Here is a 15,446-nt window from a genome sequence, read left to right on the forward strand (position 1 = left end):
GAAGAGGAGGAAGAGAGGGTGGAGAGATTACCAATTCAGTAACCTCCTCACGACTTCTGAGGCCAAGTCAATGCTTGTCTTGAATGCCTAATCCAAACAGCTATGAGCTGTGGAGGTGTGTTAGAATGGTTATTTAAAAAAAAAAAAAAAAAAACGCTGCCACTTTCTTTTACTGAGTGCCTCCTTGGAGCCTTGGACTTGGCATGATTCCTCTCTGATTTTCACAACAAACTCTCAAGGTGAGCAGGATGATTCCCATTTTGTAAGTGAGCAGGGAGGTAACTTGCCCAGGGTTCCATAGCTTGATGGAGCCAGGACTGAAACTCAAATCTGATACCAGCGCCTGTCTTCTTCCACTATACGGGGGTTAAAAAGTGTGGTCCCGGGCCAGCAACACCATATCCCTTGGGAGCTTAGAAATGCAAATTCCCTACCAAATAAAGAACTCTGGGGGTTCGGCCCAGAAATCCGTGTTTTAACAAGCCCTCCAGGGGATTCAGATGTACACTCACATTTGAGAACCCCTTATGATGTTAGGGTGCCTCTCGGCAATAGCTTGGCCAGCTGTCACACTGCAATCCCCAGAAAGCCAATATTTCCAATGTTCTCATAATGATGTGACATTTCCACCAGGATGCTGAAAACCACCCACCCTCTGGCAAGGGGGAAGCATCCTAACACCTTAGGGAGGTTCCAAATGCCACACGAACCATAAAGTTGGGTTATTGAAGTATTCTTGAGTCAAGTCAAAATAAACCACCAGAAACTGTCTTTCTGGTTTGACTTTCTGGCTTCAATAAGGTGATCAGTATTCTAGACTTCTGGGTGTCTCTCTTATTCTTACTAAAGTTTTCTGGGAGATGATAAATGGATTCCAGAAGGTGGTGTTGGGGTGAATTGCCTCTCATTGAAATTTCCTTTTGTCCCCTATCTAGTAGAGGACTTGCCTCATTTTAGGATGAGCGGATCATAATGTCTGGAGTTTGGCATGTTGATTCTTACCTGGGATTGTTGCTCATACCTACTGCCCTCTCTCTGGGACTGGAGACAAGAGCAAAAGGGAGGTGTCACTGGGAATGGGAGGCAGGTGCAATTTGCAGAGGAACGTGGCATACATTGGCGGAACGTGGAGGGTCAGCGGACTTTGGTCACAGCTTGGTGGGGTAGAGTAGGGCTCACAGGCACGAGCACAGAGAGCGTGGACTTGGGGAACTGGGCGTGGTCTGGGAGATTTATGTGTCTCTGCTCCTGGGCATGAGAAGCTGCTATGCCCCACCCAGTTCTAGATCTTGAAAGTGCACAGGTACACACATTTCCCTCTGGCTGAAGGAAGAACAGCCAAAGGGTTGGGGCTCGGTTCCCGCAGGCTGCCTGGGGGAGCTTCCGCCAGTCACTGAGGCTCCGCCGAGCTGCTCCATGTGGTCCCCGCGTAGATGAAGTTGCTGCAGAAAATCCTCACACCACGTAGGCTGGCTTCATTTCAGTTTCCTGGCCTCAGACTGCAAATGGGCTAACAACTCTGCCTGGCAATCCTACCCTCTTCTCCTTTTAGTCTGCTTTGCTCCAACACAAGTATTGTGCCTTTTCCTCCCTCCTCCTCCCCGCTCTCTAGCCCAGCTCTGCTGCTGACCGAGCCTCATGCTTGGCTGGGAAAATAGAAGCCAACAGATGGGAACTCCCTCCCCTCGCCACCACCGAATGTACACACCTTCCTACATCTACTTCTGCAGCAGGCCTCTCTTTCCAGTCTTACACGGGAGGAAGTGTCTCTCCTCCCTTCAAGGGCAAATCCCTCATCTTGTCATCCAAATCCTATCCCCTTTTTGCCTATCCCAGAAAATCACAGCTACTGTTTCTCTCTCTCTCTCTCTCTACTTCATCAACAGATTTTCAGTCTCCTGGATCAATGCCATCAACCTATAGGCTTTCTCTGCTGTTATGTACTTGTGTGCATATATACACATACACACACACACACACGCATATATACATAATGAGAGTTTTAAAACTTTTATATAAGTATATATGTGCATATGAATGTGTATATATACACACACACATATATATAATTCACATATATATAATAAATAAATATATATATATATATATAATAAATAAATATATATATATATATATATGAGTTTTAAAAACAACAGCAAACATCTCCCTTGGCCCGGCCTCCTGCCTCCAGCCCCCACCTCGTTTCCGGCTCTCCTGCACCTCCCATTCTCTCCTCTACTTACTCCAATCTACCTCTGTCTGCACCACTCTAAAAGCAGCAGTTCTCAGCCTGGAGCACTTTGGTCCCCCAAGAGACATTTGGCAATGTCTGGAAACATTTTTGGTTGTCGCTGCTCGGGGGAGGGCTGCTACTGGCATCCAGCAGGTGAGGGCTGGGAATGCTACTGAGTATTCTGCAGTGCACAGGACAGCCCCCTGCAACACGGGGGGTTACAACACAGCCAATAGTGTAGTAGTTGAGAAATCCTGATAAGGAGACTACTCTTAGCCAAGTTGCCGAGAGCTTCCATGATGCCGAGTCTAAGAAACTGTCTTACGTGCTTATCAGGCCTGCTCTCCTGGGTTCCATGACACTTGTCTCTCTTGGTTTTCCACCTATACTTCGGGCCTCTCTTTGCATGGTCCTTCTCTGCCTGACTCAATCCTGGGCTTTCTTCTCATATTTCTCTTTCTTCTCTCTTCTTAATTGGTCCATCCAGTGGCTTCATATCATTTCCAAGCTGACTCTGAAGCCCGAGTGTCTACTTTGAGTAGCTCTCAGTTTCCCGGCTGTGTGTCCATAGTCACAATTTCTTCTGTTACTTGGCAGCCTCAGTTTCTTCTTCAGTAAAATGGGGATGAGAAGAATAGCACTTACTGCAGAGTGGAAATAACTGAGTAAGGAAACCCAAGTAAATGCATGGCAGAGTTTTATTCATATCAGCTGTTATTATTTTTATTTATGACTCTGACATAAAAATCACGCATTTTTTACTTTTCACCAGAGAGCTCAGGAATGGATACTGAAGACTCACCAGATGAAATTGAGAGAGGTGTTAAGTTCAATCTAATTTAAAAAAGAAAATCAGGGGGAGGGTGTAACTCAGTGGTAGAGTGTGTGCCTAGCATGCACAAGATGCTGGGTTCAATTCCCCAGTACTTCCATCAAAAACAAAAAATAAAATAAACAAACAAAGCTAATTACCTCCTTCCCCCCGCCAAATTTTTTTTAATTAAAAAGAAAAACAAAAACAAAAACCACTGCCTGAGCATGAGCATGTGCCCGACACAGGGCTAAGACTGGGGATTTATGGCACAAGACAGGATTGCTTCCCTGAAGAGCTTAACTGACACGAGTCCACCAGAGAGAAACATAGAGGAACAAGTGGAAATATTAGGTAGCATATGATAGATGCCCAATTATTGAGAGACAGTAGTTTTCAAACAGGATTTCATGAAACCCACTCTTCAGAGATGCTTCAAGGGGGTCTTCAAACTTTTGAATTCAAATTTCCTTCTTTTAAATTGAGATATTACTGGCATGTAACATTATATTGCTTTCAGGGGTACAATGTAATAGTTCGATACTCAGTTTCTATTTTGAAGTGTATTTTAAAGTGTCTTAAAATTGTAATAAGAAATTTCAAAATGATAATACCAATACATTAAGTTTTGGTTTAGGTTGATAAATTTTGTACAGGTTGTAATGAAGTGTCTCCTTCCATTTCTTTTTGATAAAAGAAGATTTCCATTTATCTAAATACAAGTTGCAAGAAGGACTATTTTGTTTTAGTTTGTTTAACAACCTTATTGGTGATAGAATTCACCCATTTAAGTTGTGGTGTTTTTGTAATAGTTACAGACTGCAGCAGCTTATCTTAGTGAATCAAGATTCTCCTGAGTTTGTACAGTCACAGAAAATGCAAATATAGAGTGAAATGAGGATGCTGCAAGGTGGTACCCGAGCCCCGCAAGTGTCTATGACATCAATTTTTTAATTTTTATGTTCGAGCAAATCAAAATATTTCCTTTGGCCGCCTTCCTAAGTATTTATATAAATTTGAATGTATAAAATTATTTCATACTAACTAAAAAACTTCATTTATCTGCTTTATATATTGAGGGTGTACCTAAGAGTTAGATTGAAGAGATGTAATTTGACAAATACTAGTTGAGCGTGTGCCACATACCAGGCCCTGGCCTAGGCTCTGGAACTCCGCCATGAACAAACAGACATCAGGGCCTGCTCTCATGAAGCTTAGAGTCTAGTGCAATAACTAGAGAGAAATAAATCAAGTGGAACATCAAGCAGGCTGGGAGGGTAGGGGGCAGCGGAGCTCAGGAGCTGGGCAGGGAAGAGGGCAGGAGACAGGGAACAGACCAGTGACATAAGCATGCAAGTGCAGGTGACATTTTGAAATTTCTGTCTTTCTGTGAAATCTTGGTATTTCACTCATCATAGATGGTGCATTAGTTTAGTTTTGATTTTTTTAAATCAATGCTTATCTCAGTGACTGTTTGATGCCCTCTTAAATTTTGCAGTACGTGCCCCCTGGTTTAATTCCCAGAAGCAGAGTCTGTGCAAATGGGGTTGCAGTCACCAGTGGAGGGCTTTGGATGCCTGGCTGTGTCTTTAGAAAGGTCACTGAAGGGTCTGGAGCAAATAGACGATGTGGCCAAAATATCACCTGGGGTCTGTTGGTCTGGGAGCACGTGGAAAACGAGAGGAAGAGACCCGAACACCAGGACCAGTCGGGAAGTTTATTGTGATGGTCCAGGCCCGGGTGTTGGGACAAAAGACAGTGGGAAGGAAAGCTGGTCACTTCATGCCTTTCATGCGCCTCTGCCGGCCTTAAACCATCCCCAGAAGTCAACATGTCCCAAACAACTGCACACGTAATGAATGCCAGCTTCTTGCCCCTTTCTGTTTTTAATATGGTTGATTTGTGCAAAACAGGAAGTGCTGCCGTGACAATGGCATTATTTGTAGCTGAGAAATGTTCTTTTGAAAACTCTGAAAACCATTGGTCCCTTGTGCTGAAGCTCAGCTGTGCTAGTGGACTCTCCCATTGGGTGGGCCCTGTTCCAGCAGGCGCCATGATTTCCCTCTGCTCTGCCAGCAGAATGGACTCAAGGGCTGCTCTGTTCCTAAGACTGGCGACAAGGTTGCTTAGCCTTTCAGGAACTTCCAGCTGTGTGGGGCCCTGGCACTGCAGAGAGGGGCTGGCTGAGTGCCTGCCAGGCCCTGTGAAGGCAGAGAGATTTAAAGGGAGGTTACAGGAAACCCTCCCCTGCCCCAGGCTTTGGTCCTAGACAAACAGTTCAATTCAAGGTAGCGGCTGCAGGATAGGGGAACTCAGAGGAAAGGTAATTTCCTGAGACGGAGGCAGACGGGAACGTGCAGTGGGCACCGAGCTAGAGTTGGGGACTAGCCCCATAAGCTGGAAATTCTAGTCTTCTGTTCAGTTGAATCTGAATTTCTCACTTTGATTCACCCTGGTGGCCTCACTCACTCGGACTTCTCTAATCATTTTCTAAAATGACATTTTCACTGAGCCATGAAGATATTCTTTTGGAGAGCAGTCTTTTGGAATCAGAGCCTGGCTAGAAGCCTAACTCCATGGCTTCCTAACTGTGTAACCTTGGGCTGGTTGCTTAATCTCTCTGAGCCTCGGTTCCCTCATGAGGTTTACATGAGGATGAAATGCAGTTTTATGTATATATGGGACCCAACAATAGTCAAATCCCTGCTCTGTTACTTGACATCCCTGTGGCCACGGGATATGTCTTGACACTTAACCAACTTCTCAATGCTTCGGTTTCGTCATTTTTGATATGCGGATAGTAATAGTGCCCACTTCAGAGCCGAGCTGTCAGGGTCAAATGAAACAAACCCCTGGATTAGACAAACCAGAAACATGGCATATGGTAGGAACTCAGTAAATGGTTATTTTGATTACTAGTATGGTTGGAAATGGTAGCTGTTATTAACATAACTTTGGGATAGAGTGGAATAAACATGGGAGCAAGTTTAATTTTCAGGATCTCAATGAAATATTTCAGAACTCCTTTTTCAGCTCTTCTGGTTCCCACTGATTCATTCCATCAAGTATTTACTGAGCACGTACTATGTGCCAGGCACTTTGTTAGGCACAGGGGACACGGCGGCCACCAAAACAGGCATATTTCCTGTTTTCTTGCAGCCTAATGTCTAGTGGAAGAGTCAGACAATCAAATAATCTTATGGATTTAGAAGTCCCTAAAGTAATGAGTGCTTTGAAGGAAAAGCTTGGCAGCTTTGAGAATTTGTAACAGGAGGTGCTGACTTGGTCTGGGAGGGGTCAGAGTGGCTTCTGGAGGAAGTAAAGCTTGATTTTGAGATCTGAAGATGAGGGAAGTGAGTAAGCCTGTCCCTCTGTCCCTCCCTGGACCTGCAGAGGCTGTGAAGCCTGGCTGTCTTCATGCCTTGGCCCCCTTAGATTCCAGGCATCTCATCCCCCAGGTGTAAGGTTCAGATTACTAATACTCAGTGATTTGCCTCCCTCCTTCACCTCGGAGTGATGGCGGAGATCAGCGGTGCCAGTGCCCTCTGCAGAAAGGGAAGGCTGCCACCTGAGAAGGCGGAGGCCCACATGGAGACCCAGCCTGAACAGGAAACAAGAATCCAAGTCCTGCCCAGCTACCCCTGTGGAGCCAGCAGATGAGAACTTGCGTTTTTCCTGCCCTAACTTAAACTTCCTTGGGCTTATGTAAAACTGAGCATAAGGATACTAAGGGTGCTGGCTGATGGCTGCTGGTTTCTCCTCGGGGTTTCCAGCCAGGGCCTGGATACTCTAGCTCAAAGGAGCTGAAACAGGAAATGGACTTTGGTCTCCCTGCAACAGTTTGCAGAAACCTTGATTCCAACCAGAGGCCAAATCAACTTTTGAGGACTAATCCCTCGGCCCTCGGCATTGTCAGAGGCGACCATTTCTGGAAGCTCCACATCTAATTCAGGTTGAGGTGTCTCTTTAGGAAAAGTATCTTAAATTCCAATTTCTATCACCCACTGAATCCCTTCAATTGTCTTCCCTTTTCTTAACTTTTAAATAGCTACAATTACCTGGCATACAATAGTTACCTGGGTTTAATTTTTTTTTTGAAGGGGCCTCATTTTAGCAAAGCAATTGCAAACAATAGCTTGATTATACTTCTGAATTCTTTTGACACAAGCAATTGCTTCTTTTCCAAAGTGTGCTCTGACGCTATCTGAATAGTGTAATATTTCTCTCCCTTAGCAGTTTTGCCTGGATCTCACCCACTGAAAAACCAGCTGTAAATATTTGGCATTCCTTGCACCTCTGGTCGTCCGTCCACACAGTTCAAACTTCTGGGGCTCTGCATTTCAGCTTTAAAGCTGCAAGGAAAATGGAAAGGCTTGTTTCTGGCCCTAGAGCTCTGCTTCTATATAAACAGTCATCCTGTGAGGGGTACAGGTTTGGGTGTTACCAAAGTTAAGGTTTCTATTTTGTGTGTGTGTGCGTGTGTGTGATAATATGTACGTAACATAAAACTGACCATTTTAGCCATTTTTTAAGTGTACAGCTCAGTAGCATTTTTAAGTACATTCACACTGTTCTGCAACCTTCAGCACCATCCATCTCCAAAACGTTTTCATCTTCCCAAACAGAAAATCCAAACTCATTATACAGTAACTCCCCATTCTTCTCCCCCAGCCCCTGGTGCCCACTATCCTGCTTTCTGTCTCTATGAATTTGCCAATTCTGGTTATCTTATATAAGTGGAATCAGACAACACCTCTCCTTCTGTGACTAGCTTATTTCACTTAGCATAATGCCTTCAGGGTTCATCCATATTGTCACCTATATCAGAACTTCATTCCTTTTTGTGGCTGAATAAAATTCTGTTGTACGTTCATGCCACAAGTTGTATATCCATTCGTGTTGATGGAGATGGGTTGTCTCCATCTTTTGGCTGTTGTCTAATAATGTTTATCATTAATAGATGGGATCTGGCTCCTCTGTGACCAATTTAACAACTATCTTTTGACTTTATTTTATTCTCTAGAAATAGGACATCAAACAGAGCAATTTGGACCCAGGGCTCGTCAGGCAAGCTGAGGCTGGGGAAGGGGAAGAGTGGGTAGCTTGGTCATTTGTGGACCTTTGCAGAGCTGTATCTGGAGGTCCAACTGGTCAGAGATAGCATCCTGGGTGGGCGGGGCTGCATGGCACTGGGTTTCTGATTACATAAGAGAGCTTTCATTTAAACCCATTAATTTATTCATTCATTTTCATACTCACTCATTCCAATATTATTGAATGTGGTAGTGAGCTCAGCCTGCCCTGAGCTTCTGACCGCTAAAGGCAGAGAGAAAAGTACATCACTGTGCACAACACCTAAGGGTGCGGGATTCGAGAGGAGAAGCATGGCATGCTGTGGGAACATGGAGGGGGACGCTCACCTGTACTTGGGACCCAGGAAAGGCTGTGGAGGAAGTCACACCTGTGCTAAGTCATAAGGAAAGGGAGGAAGTTAGCCAGGTGGAGGGAGAAGGCAGGAATAGTGAGCCAGGTTTAGGGATGGACAGGCAAGGGCCTGGAGTTCAAAGGGGGGGCCTGCAGTGGGCTTTGGTGTGTGACTTGTGTTTTGAGGTGAGGGTGCCAACATTCATGGAGGTGGGAAAGGTGAAGCCACAGGTGCAAGCAGGAAATTTGCTAAGGGATCTCATATGGTGTTTGGGCTTAATCCTGGGGCAAAAGAAAAGTCCTTATGGCTTCCAAGGAGCCATCCTTGGAAGGGCATGAAACACAGCACAGATCAGAAGAAGGAGATCCTGGTCTTCTCGTGAAGAAGGCATCTGGCTAAAGCTCATACAAGCCAGCATCTTCTGAGCACTTTCTGAGTACTGAGTGCTGTTGTGGTTAATCCTCACAACAGCTGACCAAGTGATTGACAAGGAAATTGAGGCCTAGAGAGAAACTTACCAAGGCCTCCAAGTTGGGGTGGCAGGTCCAACCATCTTCTCGACTATTCAGTGTAGTCTGTGGACTAAAAGCAGCTACATCTCCTGGGAGCTTGTCAGAAATGCAGAACCTCAGCCTCATCCCATACATTCTGGATCAGAACCTGGATTTTAACAGGGTCCCCAGGTGATTCTTGAGCACACTAAAGTTTGAAAATCACTGATGGTGATTCCCAAGACTGGCTGCACATTCGCATCTCCTGGGCAGCTTTGAAAATCCTTGGGGCCCGGGTTGCACTTCCAGATCAATTACATCAGAATTTCTGGGGCTGTGATCCAGGCATTAGAATTTTCAAAGTTCCCCAGGTGATGTGAGCTAGGCTTTTGCATTATGCATCCCTGTTTCAAGGGAGGTCAGGCTAACTCCTGCAGGGAAACTGGACACAAGCCTACATCCACCCACCGGGGGCTCTGCAGCTTTAAGAACTGGGACTGGCTGCCTGCCTAGGAGGCCACCCGCCATTGCACAGGCCACGTGAGCACGGGCTGTGGAGCGAGGCTGCGACAGTGCTGGGGCTGGCCTGGGCTTGCAGACCCGAGCCCTGCAGAACAACCCGGGTGGCGCAGGCGGGTGAGCCGAAGAAAGGGGATCGTTGTGCCTTTTTGCGGGAAGCATACATTCTGCAAGGCGGTGGAAACAAAGAGAGGAACTGTTTGTAGCCCTAGTCCAGACGTCCCAAACAAACAGTAAGTCAGGAGGGCAAGGAACACAGCACAGCCACCCCCCTCCTCTGCCCCAGGCGACATCCGTACACCCTACCCACTCCGGGTCTTCAGAGCCCGCCTAGGGCAAAACCAGTTAGCAGGGCAGAAAATTCCCTGAAATCCTCCATGGGGGCCCCATCTGTTCCTCTCTAGGCTGGGCTCAGGACAGGTAGCGCCTGATGACTGACCACACCTCCGGTGTGGGGAGCTTGTCTCCTCTCTGTCCTCCCTCCTCCAGAAGCCTTCCAGTGCAGGTCATTGCCCTGAGGACCCCAAGGTCCTGTGAAAGCACAGAAAGTGAAACTGAAACCTGTTAGAACTGTTGGCCTTTGGGCCACAAGCTTGCTGGTGAAGGGGCCATGAAGCTAATGGGCAAAACGGGGTGGCAGGGACCACAGGAACTCCGGGCCGCAGCAGACATGGGCAGTCAGCTGGTCGTAGTTTGCCGGGCACCCACAGGACACAGGCAGGGACCTGTAGAGGAAGGAAAGGTGGAGGCGAGGCAGCATCCAGGCCATTACCTCCACCTTGGCTGGAGGCTGAGCTTTCTCCAGGCCATTAGCCCCTCTGTGTCGGTCTCCACTGGGGGGCCAGGACCAACGTGGCACAGGTGCCCGCAGTGGTGGGCTTCTGACCTGTGGGCCACCAAACACTAAAGACAAAGCCTTGTGACTTTGGGGCATCTCCTCTCTAGCATTACCTGTGCCTCCCTGCCCCTCCTTCATTACGGACGATTGAGAGCCCGCTGCAATCCCCCTTCCTTCCCAGGCAAAAGCCATCACATGTCGGGGCGGGTGGCAGGGTGAGACTGTGTTGGCAGGAAGGCAGACGTTGGCATTGATTGGCATGCAGAGGAGGGAAGCTACTTTGTGTCTTCAAGATAACTGGGTGCAAGCTGAAAGGAAGGGAACGAGAGGTCCAGGAGCAGAAAGCAAAGGGAAAGTGGCTTTCCCGGAGGGGTGGAGTGAAGGTGAGGAAGAAGGAGGAGGAAGGTGGCATGGGGTGAGGCAGAGCAGGGCAGGGTGCGGTCGCCTGAGAGAAAGCTCAACTGTGGCTTGTGCATAATTTTGATGAAACATCTTAAAGCATCAGTTGTGACTTCTAGCTGCAGGGCTAGATCCCAGGAGATCAACTGGTGACCCCTGACAAATTTTACTTATAAATTTGAGCATCCTTAGGAAATGGGAGAATTTCATATGTGACTCTGAAAGTTCTGATACACCAGGCTCACACTGCAGCAGGGCAGCTGAAGCTGGAGCTGTCTGTTCAAGCATTTTGCATTCCCCACCTCACGCCCCACCTTCTGTCCCTGCTTCCCAGAGGCCTAGCAGATTGCTGCTACTCTTGCTTTTGAGAATAATGGTTCTCTTCTACCTAGAGCCTGCATTCGTATGGGTTTGTGTGCGTGTGCACGCCAGGCACACAGGTATGCTCTCTTTTAATTAATTTCGATTAACCTCTCCCTTTTTTCAGTTGAGGATGACAGATGCAAAAAAACCAAACATAACTTTCTCCTTAACAGATTTTGCAGCCTTTCCAGGCAATCTGCCAAATTGCTAGATGGTATTTGCATTAAAAAAACATTTTTGAGTGCATTTTGTTATTTAGATTTTAAGGATTTCCCAGCCTGCCTTAAGGTGATATTTCATTTGTGCCCCGTTTTATAGCTCTCAAAGTATTTCTTGAACATACATGAATTTATTTTATTCTTCCGGCAGTTATGTGAGGTCAAGTAGTTTGGGTCCTCTTCCTTCACTCTCTTGGAGAGAACTGTGCAGCAGAGAAGCTAAATGACTTCCCTTTGTCCTGCAATAATTTTTCTTACTCATTTTTAAAAATTGAGGTATAGAACATACATGAATTTATTTTATTCTTCCGGCAGTTATGTGAGGTCAAGTAGTTTGGGTCCTCTTCCTTCACTCTCTTGGAGAGAACTGTGCAGCAGAGAAGCTAAATGACTTCCCTTTGTCCTGCAATAATTTTTCTTACTCATTTTTAAAAATTGAGGTATAGTTAATTTACAATGTTGTATTAGTTTCAGGTGTACACCAAAGTGATTTAGTTTCATATATATTATGTATATATATTCTTTTCCAGATTCTTTTCCATTATGGGTTATTAGAAGAAACTGAATATAGTTCTCTGTGCTATACAATAGGTCCTTGTTGTTTATCTATCTTATATATAGTAGTGTGTTTATGTTGTTGACCAAAAATTAATCAGTTGATCTAAGAATGAAAGGGAAAATTTTATTCAAGCCAAATTTAAGGATTGTAACCTGGGAAGAACATCTCAGAAAGCTCTGAGAACTGCTCTGCTGATTAGAAATCAAGGCACAGTTTTATAAGTTTTTTGAGCCAGAGGGCTGTCCATCAAATGACATACTATTGACAGTTTATATAATCCAGATTTAAGTGTCATCCTAGTGGGTCATGTGACCTCTTACAAAATCAAGAAGGAATGTTATCTTTTAAGGAGTTGCCGTGTTGATGCTCGGAGAATGTTGCTTTTTGCGGTTGAGCAGGTATTCCTGCGGATGGGGGAGGTTTGACAGGTACATGATGCACAGTGCAGGGAGAGAGGAGGTCAAAGGGCAGAGAAGAATTTTTATGTTTAAATTTTTCTTGTCTTGCCATAAATACGAATTTTATTCCATAGCGTTAATCCCAATCTCCTAATTTATCCTTCCCCTTTTCCCCACTTTCCTATTTGGTAACCATAAATTTATTTTCTGTGTCTGTGAGTCTATTTCTGTTCTGTAAATAAGTTCATTTGTATCATTTTTTAGATTCCACGTATAGGTGATACCATGTGGTATTTGTCTTTCTCTGTCTGACTTACTTCACTTAAAATGATAATCTCCAGGTCCATCCACGTTGCTGCAAATGGCATTATTTCATTTTTATGGCCAAATAATATTCCATTGTATATTTTTATATTTTCTTGATAAATCCTCTGTCAATGGACACTTAGGTTGCTTCCATGTCTTGGCTATTGTAAATAGTGCTGCTGTGAACACTGGGGTGCATTAACTTTTCAAATTAGTTTTCTCTGGATATATGCCCAGGAGTGGGACTGCTGGATCATATGGTAAGTCTATTTTTAGTTTTTTATGGAACGTCCATACTGTTCTCCATAGTGGCTGCACCAATTTATGTTCCCGCCGACAGTTGGAAAAAAGGAGATTTCCTTTTTCACCAAACCCTCTCCAGCATTTATTGTTGGTAGACTTTTTAATGATGGCCATTTTTACTGGTGGGAGGTGATATTGCATTGTAGTTTTGACTTGCATTTCTCTAATAATTAGCAATACTGAGCATCTTTTCATGTGCCTGTTGGCCATCTGGATGTCTTCTTTGGAGAAATGCCTGTTTAGATCTTCTGCCCATTTTTTGATTGTTTTTTTTTAATATATTATGCGTCAAGCTGTATGAGCTGTTTATATATTTTGGAAATTAATACCTTGTCAGTAGCATCATTTGCAAATATTTTCTCTCAATCCATAGGTTGTCTTTTCATTTTATTTATGGTTTCCTTTGCTGTGCAAAAGCTTCTAAGTTTAATTAAGTCCCATTTGTTTATTTTTGTTTTTCTTTCCATTTCTCTAGGAGACAGACCCAAAAAAAATTGCTGAGATTTTTGTCAGGGAGTGTCCTGACTATGTTTTCCTCTAGGAATTTTATAGTATCCAGTCTTATATTTAGGTCCTTAATCCATTTTGAGTTTACTTTTGTATATTATGTTAGAGAATGTTCTAATTTCATTCTTTTACATGTAGCTGTTCAGTTTTCTCAGTGTCACTTATTGAAGAGACTATCTTTTTTGCATTGTATATTCTTGCCTTCTTTCCTGTAGATTAATTGACCATAAGTGCATGGGTTTATTTCTGGGATTTCTATCCTGTTCCATTGATCTGTGTGTCAGTTTTTGTGCCAGTACCATACTGTTTTGATTACTGTAGCTTTGTAGTCTGAAGTCAGGGCACATGATTCCTTCAGCTCCATTCTTCCTTCTCAAGATTGTTTTGGTTATTTGGGGGTCTTCTGTGTTTTCATATAAATATAACTTTTTTTGTTCTAGTTCGTGAAAAATGCCATTGGTAGTTTGATAGGGATTTCATTAAATCCATAGATTGCCTTGAGTAGAATGGTCATTTTAACAATATTGATTCTTCCAATCCAAGAACACAGTGTGTCTTTTCATTTGTTTGTGTCATCTTCAGCCTCTTTCATCAGAGTCTTCTAGTTTTCAGAGTACAGGTCTTTTGCCTCCTTAGGTAGGTTTATTCCTAGGTATTTTATTCTTTTTGTGCAATGGTAAATGGGATTGTTTCCTTAATTTCTCTTTCTGATATTTCATTGTTAGTGTGTAGAAATGCAATAGATTTCTGTATATCAACTTTGAATCTTGCAATTTTACCCAGTTCATTGATGAGCTCTAGTAGTTTTCTGGCGGTGCCTTTAGGATTTTCTATGTATCGTATTGCAAACAATGACAATTCTACTTCTTCCTTTCCAATTTGGATTCCTATTATTTCCTTTTCTTCTCTGATTGCTGTGATTAGAACCTCCAAAACTAAAATAAAAGTGGTGACAGTGAGCATCTTTGTTTTGTTCCTGATCTTAGAGGAATGCTTTCAGCTTTTCATCTTTGCATATAATGTTAACTATGGGTTTGTCATACACGGCCTTTATTATATTGAGGTATGTTCCATCTATGCCCACTCTCTGGAGAGTTTTTAATAAATGGATATTGAATTTTATCAAAAGCTTTTTCTGAATCTATTGAGATGATTATATGGTTTTTATTCTTAAATTTGTTAATGTGATGTATCACACTGATTTGCAGATATTGAAAAATCCTTGCATTCCTGGGATAAATCCTGCTTGATCATGGTGTATGATTCTTTTAATGTATTTGTTGGAGTCAATTTGTTAGTATTTTGTTGAAAATTTTTACATCTATGTTCATCAGTGATATTGGCCTGTAATTCTCTCTTTTTTGTGTGATATGTTTGTCTGATTTTGGTATCAGGGTGATGGTGGCCTCATAGAATGAGTTTGGAAGTTTTCCTTCCTCTGCAAATTTTTGGAATGGTTTCAGAAGGATAGGTGTTAACTCTCATCTCAGTGTTTGGTAGAATTCACATGTGAAGCCATCTGGTCCTGGACTTTTGTTTGTTGGGAGTTTGTAAATTACTGATTCAATTTCAGTGCTGGTAATTGGTATGTGTCCTGCAATAATTTTGAAGATAAGTTAACGTGCAGCCCCAGCTCTCTGGAAAACTAAGCTGTGTCCTTTTGACTGCATAGAATTGTGAAGAGTTATGCTTTGAAAAGCAAGGTGACTAAGGGTATGGCCCTTCTGTAAAACACCTGAACCAGTGACTTTGTTAACTCAGGGGTCGACTTCATTTGACTATGGTGGTCAGTTTCTCTCTGTAACCAGCATCTCTCTCTAACCACTCTCCTCCACTTATCCTTCTGTGTGATTCCACCCAGCTACACCTCACTTCTAGGACTTTTCTGCCCTGCTCCTTCCTGGGGTGCTGACTGCTGCTGGAGGAATTGGTCCATCATGACTTTCTGGGCTGTCCTAGGGCCCAAGGGTGCCTGGAAACCCTTCCAGGTGTCCCTAGATACTTCCCTGTTCATTGCCTTTGGCATCTCCTCCTGACTGTCCCTCTTTCATCAACCCTTTTTTTAAACCTCCATTT

At 43.9% G+C, this 15,446-nt stretch overlaps 1 protein-coding gene across 5 annotated transcripts in view; it reads left to right on the forward strand.

Moving 5' to 3' along the window:
* Positions 1-15,446, forward strand: part of DGLUCY (D-glutamate cyclase) — a 120,107-nt gene that overhangs the window by 29,679 nt on the left and 74,982 nt on the right. The window contains exon 1 of one of the 5 annotated variants that reach the window (XM_006208241.4): positions 9,518-9,712. The exons of the other annotated variants lie outside the window; for them this stretch is intronic. The gene's annotated coding sequence lies outside the window, so the exon portion shown is untranslated. Of the gene's footprint in view, positions 1-9,517; positions 9,713-15,446 lie in introns of those variants that run through there. 5 annotated transcript variants of the gene reach the window in all.

The sequence above is a fragment of the Vicugna pacos genome, chromosome 6, assembly GCF_048564905.1.
Source record: "Vicugna pacos chromosome 6, VicPac4, whole genome shotgun sequence".
NCBI classification, from domain to species: Eukaryota; Metazoa; Chordata; class Mammalia; order Artiodactyla; family Camelidae; genus Vicugna; species Vicugna pacos.